Source organism: Lycium ferocissimum, chromosome 12 (assembly GCF_029784015.1).
Source record: "Lycium ferocissimum isolate CSIRO_LF1 chromosome 12, AGI_CSIRO_Lferr_CH_V1, whole genome shotgun sequence".
Lineage (NCBI taxonomy): Eukaryota > Viridiplantae > Streptophyta > Magnoliopsida > Solanales > Solanaceae > Lycium > Lycium ferocissimum.
The window spans coordinates 29141590-29151755 of NC_081353.1; positions in this window are offsets into that span (position 1 = coordinate 29141590).

A 10166-nucleotide genomic window follows, 5' to 3' on the forward strand; every position below is an offset into this window, starting at 1 on the left:
GAGGAAGTAAGTCAGTGTTACATTTCAAATTCCAATATAAAGTTAGGATATCAAGAAAGTCAACAATTGAATACATCAAGTATACGTATGTATTTGCAGGAAGGGCCGGAGTTTTTTTTTCTTTTTTTTTTTTTTCTTCTTATTCTATAAGAGGGAGTTAAGCTCCTCTCCGTCACATGTGTGGTTCATGGAATTCTAAGCTGAATGGAGGTCAATTTGGTCATCTTACGTAGTATAATTAGTGCTGCTTGTGGCTGTACAGAATGTATTGATGATTATACTTCAGTATCTATTTTTTGTTTTTTCATGGCTATTTGGACATGGAAGTTTAGTTACAAAAAATAAAAGGCGGAATGCATCGATAGCCCTTTAAATTTCGAGCAAATTTCATATAAGAACTTGGATCAATCAGTCACATTTCGATTAAACATCTGAACACATGATAAAGTGTTGATATTAGACACATCTGACTCAAACTTTGAATTTTTTTTTTTTTTTTTGTGTGTTTTCAAGCGATCATTATCTCCTTTAATTATACACATCAACCTCAATTGGAACAAGCATGAGATTTTACGACTGTGATTATAATTTGTGCAAACTAATGAACATCATTGTAGGTATTGACACTTTTATACTAACTGATTATATCGGTAGTACCGGAATAATATCTTTAATTTGTAATACACAAATTTTCTAATAAATATTTGATATAATAGACTTTACATAATGTTTTGGGCATTTAAATTAAGCTAATAGCTTTGTAAAATGGAACAAAACTTAAGAGAATTTTATAAAACTAATATAAGGGCACTTATCTCACAGAAGAACATGAATTTAATTATTTCAAAAACTGTGGAGTTGGGCCCGTGCACAACTCTAATTAATATGTTAAAAGAATTAAGTCTGTCTTTTATGCGAAGGAAAAAAAAAATGAAAAAATGACAAATTAAAAATATCAAACTGAAAAAAAAATATAGTTGGTTTAGTTTCATTTTGAACTAAAACTGAAGACCAACCCATGCATGAGGATCGCATTCAGCTTAGTTTATCTATTGTTTACGCAAGCTTTGTGATAAAAAAAAGATGATGCTATAATAAAAGTACATCTGATTTTTTATTATCTTACAGTAAAATCAAATACTAGGCCGAAGCAAATTTAGATTCTCACGTTCGCGAAGAAGTTGGTTAATTTCATTTTGTTACTTACTATATACTTTCAAAATTTAATATTTTTGGAGCGCAACAATTAAGTAAGTTGTTTGTTACACCACCTATAAATATCACTATACAAATTACAAAAAAAAAAAAAAAAAAAAAAAAAAAAAAAAAACATCAACATATAGTTGTATAAAAAATGAAGAAGGCAACAAACATATTATTCTCTCCTATTTTCTTTTTCATTTTGTTAGGTAAGGTTCTCAATTTTTTCATAGAGTGTCCTCTTTTTTGTTTCCTGTGGTGGTTAAAATAGACCCTTGACTAAACAGAGCATATTTTAACTCCGTGGGTCGAAGTTATTTCTGTTATCTTGCTTTTCTCAATTCGCGTAAGAATAGACACATTATGCACTCAACATAAAGAATGCCACAAGAGAGATAGAGATCTGTCTTGATTCTATCTCTATTTTTCTACGTCTCATCTCTATAATAAAGATGAGGAAAAGGATTAAAGATACACCTCAATTATGAGAATTAAAATTACCCTTATTTTAACTTTGGTCTTAAATTTATCTTTTTCAGGTATGAGAAATAGAATAAATTTGCCCTCCGAGAGACTTAAATATACCCTTATCATGAGTGGACTAGCTCATATTTGCCCTTCAAAGCTAACAGATTTTTTCCTTTAAATCAACCCTTTTAGTTTAGGGTCAAAAATTAATTTGACTTATATTTCTAAACCAACGAGAGTAAGAACAAATTAATTTTTTGTGAAAAAATGACCTACGGAGGTCGAATTATTTGTTTTTTTTTTTTTTTTTGGGAAAACTACCTCCGGGTGTGGATTTTTTGATTTTTTTTTTTTTTAAAAACAATTGAGCTCAATTAGCTCCCACTTTCGCGGGTTTTGGAGGTCGATTTTTACTCTTTTTTTATTAGTGCAAGTTTTGGCTTTCTCACAGAATACACAAGGATTCTCCATCCATTATTATCTTTTGGGTTAAAGGTCAAAAATGCCTCTTAACTATGAAAAATAGAGTAAATTTGTCCTTATTTTAACTTTGGTCCCAAAAATGTCCTTATTAGTGGATTGGTACGGATTTGCCCTTCAACAATGGGAAATGGAACAAATTAAATTTTCCCTCAGTTTGACTTTGATCCAAATATACCCTCATTATGAGTGGACTAGTTCATATTTCCTCTAAAAAATAACATACTTCCAACTTCTTATTTTTAACCAAACTTTTTTTTTTTTTTTTTGAATTTAAATTTTGTGTACCGTTAGTGTATAAAATTTTCTACACTACCAAGTAAATTTATCTTCTATTGCAGGTTACCAATTCTTTTTAGCTTTTTTTTTTTTTTTTTTACTATATCTAACAATTAAAAAGAAGAAAAACACTATATGCACTCTTTCTCTCCAAATCTTACGTCTGACTCTGCTCCAAACCCTCCCTTCATGTTTATGGAGTATTTTGTTTGGCTTTCTTTCCAACCTCATATGTTTCTGATCACTTTAATGTGATTGAAGTACACTTTAAGATTTTGATGCAATATTTTATAAAACGTCTGTGATTTTAGATGCTTCTCAAATAAAACTGGAATTTGCTTATATAGCAGTTAGAAAAAATAAACTTACACAACTAAAAAAAAAAAGAGTAAAAATCAACCTCCAAAACCCGGAAATTGCAAACTGATCGAGCTGGGTCCTATTTTTTTTTTTTTTTTTTTTAAATATTTCAAAAAAACCACCTCCGGAGGTCAGTTTTTCAGAGAAGAAAATTTTAATTCGACCTCCGTAGGTCATTTTTTCACTAACAATGAATTTGTTCTTACTCTCGTTGTTGTAGAAATAGAAGTCAAATAAATTTTTAACTCTAAACTAAAACGGTTGATTTAAAGGAAAACATATGTTAGTTTTGAAGGGCAAATATGAGCTAGTCCACTCATGATAAGGGTATATTTGAGTCAAAAGGAGGGCAAATTTATATTATTTCCATAGTTGAAGGATAAATTTAAGACCAAAGTTAAAATAAGGGTAATTTTGCTCTATTTCTCATAATTGAGGGGTATTTTTAACCCTTTTCCCTCATCTTTATTATAGAGATGAGATGTCGAAAAATAGATATAGAATCAAGACAGATTTCTATCTTTCTTGTGGCATTCTTTATCTTGAGTGCACAATGTGTCTATCTCTCATGCTAATTGAGAAAAGCAAGATAAAACTTCGACCTACAGAGTTAAAATATGCTCTGTTTAGTCAAGGGTCTATTTTAACCACCACAGGAAATGAAAAAGAGGACACTCTTATGAAAAAAGAGAGAAAATTGATAACCTTACCTAACAAAATGAAAAAGAAAATAAGAGAGAATAATATGCTTGTTGCCTTCTCCATTTTTTATACAACTATATGTTGATGATTTTTTTTTAAAAATTTGTATATGAATGCACTAATTGTCTTGTGATATTTATAGGTGGTGTAACAAACAACTTACCTAATTGTTGCACTCCAAAAATATTAAATCTTGAAAGTATATAGTAAGTAACAAAAAGAAATTAACCAACTTCTTCGGAACGTGAGAATCTAAATTTGCTTGGGCCTAATATTTGATTTTACTGTAAGATAATAAAAATCAGATGTACTTTTATTATATTATCATTTTTTTTAATCACAAAGCTTGCATAAACAATAGATAAACTAAGCTGGATGTGATCCTCATGGGTTGGTCTTCAGTTTTAGTTGAAAACGAAACTAAACCAACTATATATATATATATATTTTTTCAGTTTGATATTTTTAATTTGTCATTTTTTCATTTTTTTTTCATTAGCACATAAAATACAAATTTAATTCTTTTAACATATTGCACTACAGAAAAATGGGTAATTTGCGGAGGTTGAAAGTTGCAATTCTCAGAGGTTTTAGCCTCCGCTAGTTGCTAGAGGGGGCTAAAACCTCAGCGAATTGTAACTTTCAGCCTTCGCAAATTACTCATTTTTTTGTAGTGTTGGAGTTGTGGATAAACATTTTCATAATTTAATATACGTTTAATTAGCAAAATTGATAAATGAACGACTTTATGATCTATTGAAAATTTAGGGGCTGATGTTTGGTTGTTCAAAATTTCGATTTGATTCTTCGGTTTTTGGTTCTTCAATAGTATATACTGAATTCCCAAACAAAATTAGTTCGGAGCTGTTCTTTGATAGGGGCCTTATCTACTATGCTGTTTTTCTAGGGCAATTCGCAGAATTGCCCTTCTTTTGGGGTGGTATTTAAATTTTGCCCCTCATATTTGTGGTCTTTAAATTTTGCCCTTCGGCTAAAATTCATAGGTTTCGGGTTCGAACTCCCCGCTCAGTCAAAAATTTGCAAAGCAGAGTTTAAATTTCGCTATTCCCTCCTTTCCGTGACTTTGCCTTATATATATATATATATATATATATATATATATATATATATATATATATATATATATATATATTCAAGGTAAACTTTTAGTAATGTCTTAACTAAAAGTGTGCCCCATAAAACATAACTAAAAGTATGCCCCATAAGGCGTAAGTTTTCCTTAAGGCATAACTAAAAGTTTGCCTTATAAGGCAAAGTTTAAATTTTGCTATGCCCCCTCCGGCAGACTTTGCCTTATATATATATATATATATATATATATATATATATATATATATATATATATATATAATTTTATTTTACTTTTCAAGGTAAACTTTTAGTTATGCCTTAACTAAAAAGTATGCCCCAAAGACATAACTAAAAGTATGCCCATAAGGCGGAACTTTTCCTTAAGGCATAGACTTTGCCTTATAAGGCATAGACTTTGCCTTATAAGGCAAAGTTTAAGTTATGCCTTAAGGAAAAGTTCTTGCTTATGGGGCATAATTTTGTTATGCCTTAACAAAATTACGCACAAGGCATAACTAAACTATGTCTTAAGAAAAAATTCTGCCTTATGGGCGGACTTTTAGTTATGCCGGATCCGGCATAACTTTAGCTTTTCCTTAAAGATTGTATGCCGGATCCGGCATACACTCCCCCAGTCCGGCCTTGCAATTTTTTTTATTTATTTTATGCTTGAGTGGGGGTTCGAACCCAGAACTTCATGTATTCGCCCACCTTTCCAAGCGAAGGGCACAACTTAAAGACCACAAATATGAGGGGCAAAATTTAAAGACCACAAATTTGAGGGGCAAAATTTAAAGACCACCCCAAAAGAAGGGCAATCCGGCCAAAAAAATGGTTTTTCTACTTGTAAAATGGGCTATTTTCATGCACAAGCATAATTTTTTGTTGATTATAAATAGAAGTTTCTAATTGTCTTATGCCTCATTTGTTTTTAGGTTGAACCCATCGGAAGACACCTGTGGTTGGCAGCATCTTTCACTTAGATACCTCAACTAAATCTCGTTCCACTTAGACAACTGAGATAGTGCCCGAATGTGCCATTTAGACACTTTTTGCTGACTTGGCATAGTGAGAACGGAAAAGGGCCAAGTATATCACGGTACTGTCGGAAAGGGTCAAATATACCCCTCTTTATACTTTGGGTCCAAATATACCCCTACCGTTATACTATTGGTTCAAATATATCCCTCTTTTGTTAAAGTTGTCTAAGGTGGATATCCAATCCCATGTGGCACGAACATTTGATGAGAGGGGTGGCAGGCTACCTCACTACCCCTAACCCATTTTACCCTCCCATCTATTTGTTCTTCCATCACTAGAGTTTCCTTCCCCTTTAATCGTTATCGCCATATAGTTAAAGCTCTGATGTTCTTCCAATTCTCCAACCTCCCCACACTGCAACATCTGTGTGTTTTTTCTTTGTATTCCAACATAAATATACGCAAAAGAACCAAAATTAGTTGAGGTGGCACTAACACAAAAGATACAAGTCTTAGTTGAGGTGTTTAAGTGAAAGATGATGTCAACCACAGGTGACTCCCGATGAGTTTAGCCTTGTTTTTATTAAGATTAGGACGTCTGAATCTGAATACACATCTGAATATTAAGACATGCATTAAGATCTAGATGTCTGAATCTGAATATTAACATGTTGTATTAATTAGATCTGAATACTAAATAATTAAGACTATTTATTTTTCTGCATCTGGATGTATACAATTTATCTTCTTTTTTTTTTTTTTAAAAAATTAAACATTAATAAAATAATAAACTAATCTAAGACTATCAAAATAAAATATTTTATAAAATTATATGGAGGTTGGTGATGGTAGTGGCTAGCAGTGGTAGTTGTGAGTAACGATTCAAGATGATGTTGGCTAATGGTTGTGTTGTGAGTGTAGCTAGTGGAGTTGGTAGCTGCCAGTAGAAGTTGATGGTGGTAGTTGGTGGCGGTTGTGGTGGATGATAATGATAGTTAATGGTGATGGTGGTTGGTGATATATAGTGATGGTAGGTGATGATGATTGTACATAGTGGCTAGTTATGGTGATTGCTGATTATAGTAATTGACAAATTCACTTCAAGAGGTATTTTAATTTATGTTTGATTAAATTATGTAGGATTGTTATCTATTTTACATGCATGCAAGTCATAATTGAATTAATTACGCTATATGCTATTTCCATCGGTTGTATAGTATAGTTTGGTGGTAAAACCTTGCATGGCATGTTTCAAACGAGTTAACGTTGTCTCAAGTCACAACTATGGCCCACTCCTATATTTTACGTCAACAGTTTGCTTACTTTTTCAAAAGATTTTAAGCTAAATACGTTTATGGTGTAAACTATATTTACGCAATCGAGTTATTTAGAAAGAATGACAAGTAATTTTATTTGACAAGAATTAATTGGTAACCTGCAATAGATAATAAGTTTACCCTAACACAGGGAAAACTTCATTACATTATCAATACATATAACTTAAATTATTTGCGAATAGTTTATGTTCTATGTGTTGGTAGTGTAATCGAGTAACATTATATGTTTACACAATCAGGGTATTTAAAAGACACTTGCAAATTACTCTATGTAAGCATTAAATTAATTGGTAACCTACAATATATCACAAGTTTACTTGCAATTACATGCTGTCATAAAACTTCATTACATCGTCAACGCGAATAACTTAAATACTTTAGACGAGTTTAAATTTTATGTACTCACAAGGTAAAATATATTTACACAATCAGATTATTTGAAAGGTAATTGCAAGAAAAACGCGCATTTAATTTGTTGTGTCTTGTTTAATGCTATAAGGATGATTAAGGAAATTAATTAAACAAATAATTATAGTAATGAATTTTATCATGGATTGAATAATTTAAGTAATCATAGTAACTTGTTTGTACAAATTGGATGGACCAATTAAGGAAGTAAGATCTGCTTGTCAGATAGTAACTATGTCATATATGATACTGAATAACTTAAAAGAAGCATTTTGCATCTGCTTTGATCAGAACAATAAATGAAACAAAATCTAAGACGACAATTATAGATGATAGTATTAGTTTTAAAGCATAAAATCCAAATTGGTGTGGTGTTTGACTATGTGCGTGTTTTGCAATCTGCATAAGGGATGCAGATCCATACTTATACAATAGTTGCAAACAGATTATGGAGATGGATCCAGAGATAGTGGATCAAGATACACTGGACTTGACATTTGTTTGTGAAGTTGAGGCGTTGGGGTCCAAGAAAGTGGTTGAGCTTTGTTTCCACGAGAAAGATAATATAATGTTGTGGACAATAAGAATAGGAAGAAGTATGTTAATCTTCTAATTCAACATCGCTTTGTCACATCAATTGTTGAGCAGTTAGCCCATTTTTATAAAGGTTTTGCTAATATGATAACTAGCTCAAGGCTCCAAAAGCCCCTTTTCGGTGTTTAAATCTCGAAGATCTTGATTGGAAAATAACACTTCCACTCCCATCAAGCACCGTGTCAAGATCTTCAGGATTTAAACACCAAAAAAGAGCTTTTGGATCCTTGAAGTAGTTATTATATATATCAGCAAAGCTTTTAGTGATGATTTCCTTTTTATTCGTCTATGAATGAACTAGATGTCCTATGATATAAATAGGTAGTGTAACAAAGAACTTACCTAATTGTTGCACTCCAAAATATTAATTCTTGAAGGTATATAGTTAGTAACAAAAGAAAATGAATCAACTTCTTTAGAAGTGAGAATGGAAACAAATGTAAATTTGCATGTGCTTAGTATTTTCATTTTATGGTAAGATATTAGAAATCAGATTTACTTTTATTATATTTTCATTTTTTTTTCACAAAGCTTGCACATAATCAATAGATAAACTAAAAGCTGAATATGATCCTTATGGGTTGGTCTTCAGTTTTAGTTGAAAAGGTTACTAATCCAACTTATATTTTATTTTTTTCGGTTCGATATTTTCAAATTGTCATTAAATTTTTTTCTTAGCACATAAAATACAAATTTAATTACTTTAATATATGAGAGTTATGGATAAAAAAAAATTCATAATTTAATTTACGTTTAATTAGCAAGAATTGATAAATGAACGACTTTATGATCTATTGAAAATTTAGGGTTTAACTTCTTGACCTTGTTCTAGGCCCTCTAGGTCTTTATTTCCTTCTTCTTGTTGCTCCTCGTCATTTGATTTGCATGGTTAGCTGCTGCTTGTGGCGCCGTTGATGAAGCCAAATCCGGAAAGTTTGAAGCTAGCTGCATGTCGAGCGCTTAAGCAGAGTTTGTGGTCACTCGTTCCTCACTTGTTCGAAAGAGCTTTAGATTGGATTCAACACTACATACGATATATCATTCCAGCTCCACTAGCACTTTGCTTGTTCGAAAGAGCTTTAGATTGGATTCAACACTACATATGATATTTCATTCCAGCTCCACTAGCTCTTTGCTTGTTTATACAAAGAGCATGCCTGAGGGGGCTACTACGCTCACTGCGCACTTGCATTACCACCTGAGTTTCGCTACCGCTCCGCCCCGCTCCTACCCCTACCACGAACTTGAATCATCACATGGTTGCTAAAGCAAGCTAAGCTTCACATGGCCCTAAGTAAGCCAAAAGACCCAGTCACGACCGAAGGCTCCGCAACACGTTGGAGAGCTTTGGGATCCGTCCCAAAAATTTCCATTCCCCTAGAGTTCCGAAGTTATTCTCATTCTCACCTCAATCTTCTTAAGCCGAAAGAAAGTCGGGCAAGAATCTCATGGTAGTACAACGGGGGAGCATAATCGTATGTAGGAGTTCAATTATTTGGTGCGGTTCTTCAAAATTTCGGTTCGATTTTTGGGTTTCCGGTTCTTCAATGGTAGATATCAAATGTTGAAACGAAATTGCTTCGGTTCGGTTCTTCGGTATGGGCCTTATAAACTGTCCTATTTTTCTACACCTTCTTTTGGGGTGGTCTTTAAATTTTGTACCTCAAATTGCTGGTCTTTAAGTTTTGACCTTCGCTTAAAACCCATGGGTTCCGGGTTCGAACTCCCGCTTAGTCAAAAATTTTAAAAAAAATTCGCAAGGCAAAGTTTGAATTTTGCTCTGCCCCCTCCGCCAGAATTTGCCTTGAGGCATATATTTTATCTTTTTTACTTTTCAAGGCAAACTTTTAGTTATGCCTTAAGGAAAAGTTCCGCCTTATAGCGCATACTTTCAGTTATGCCTTAACTAAAAGTATGCCCGATAAGACATAACTAAAAGTATGCCCCATAAGGCCCAACTTTTCCTTAAGGCATAACTAAAAGTTTGCCTTATAAGGCAAAGTCTATGCCTTAAGGAAAAGTTCTGCCTTATGGGGCATACTTTTGGTTATGCCTTAACTAAAAGTCTGCCCCATAAGGCATAACTAAATTATGCCTTAAGGAAAAGTTCTGCCTTACGGGGTAGACTTTTACTTAAGCTGGATCCGACATAACTTTAGTTTTTCCTTAAGGAATGTATGCCGGATTCGGCATACGCGCCCCCCAGCCTTGCCTTGCGAAATTATTTTTTTATTTTATGCCTGAGCGAGGGTTCGAACCCAGAATC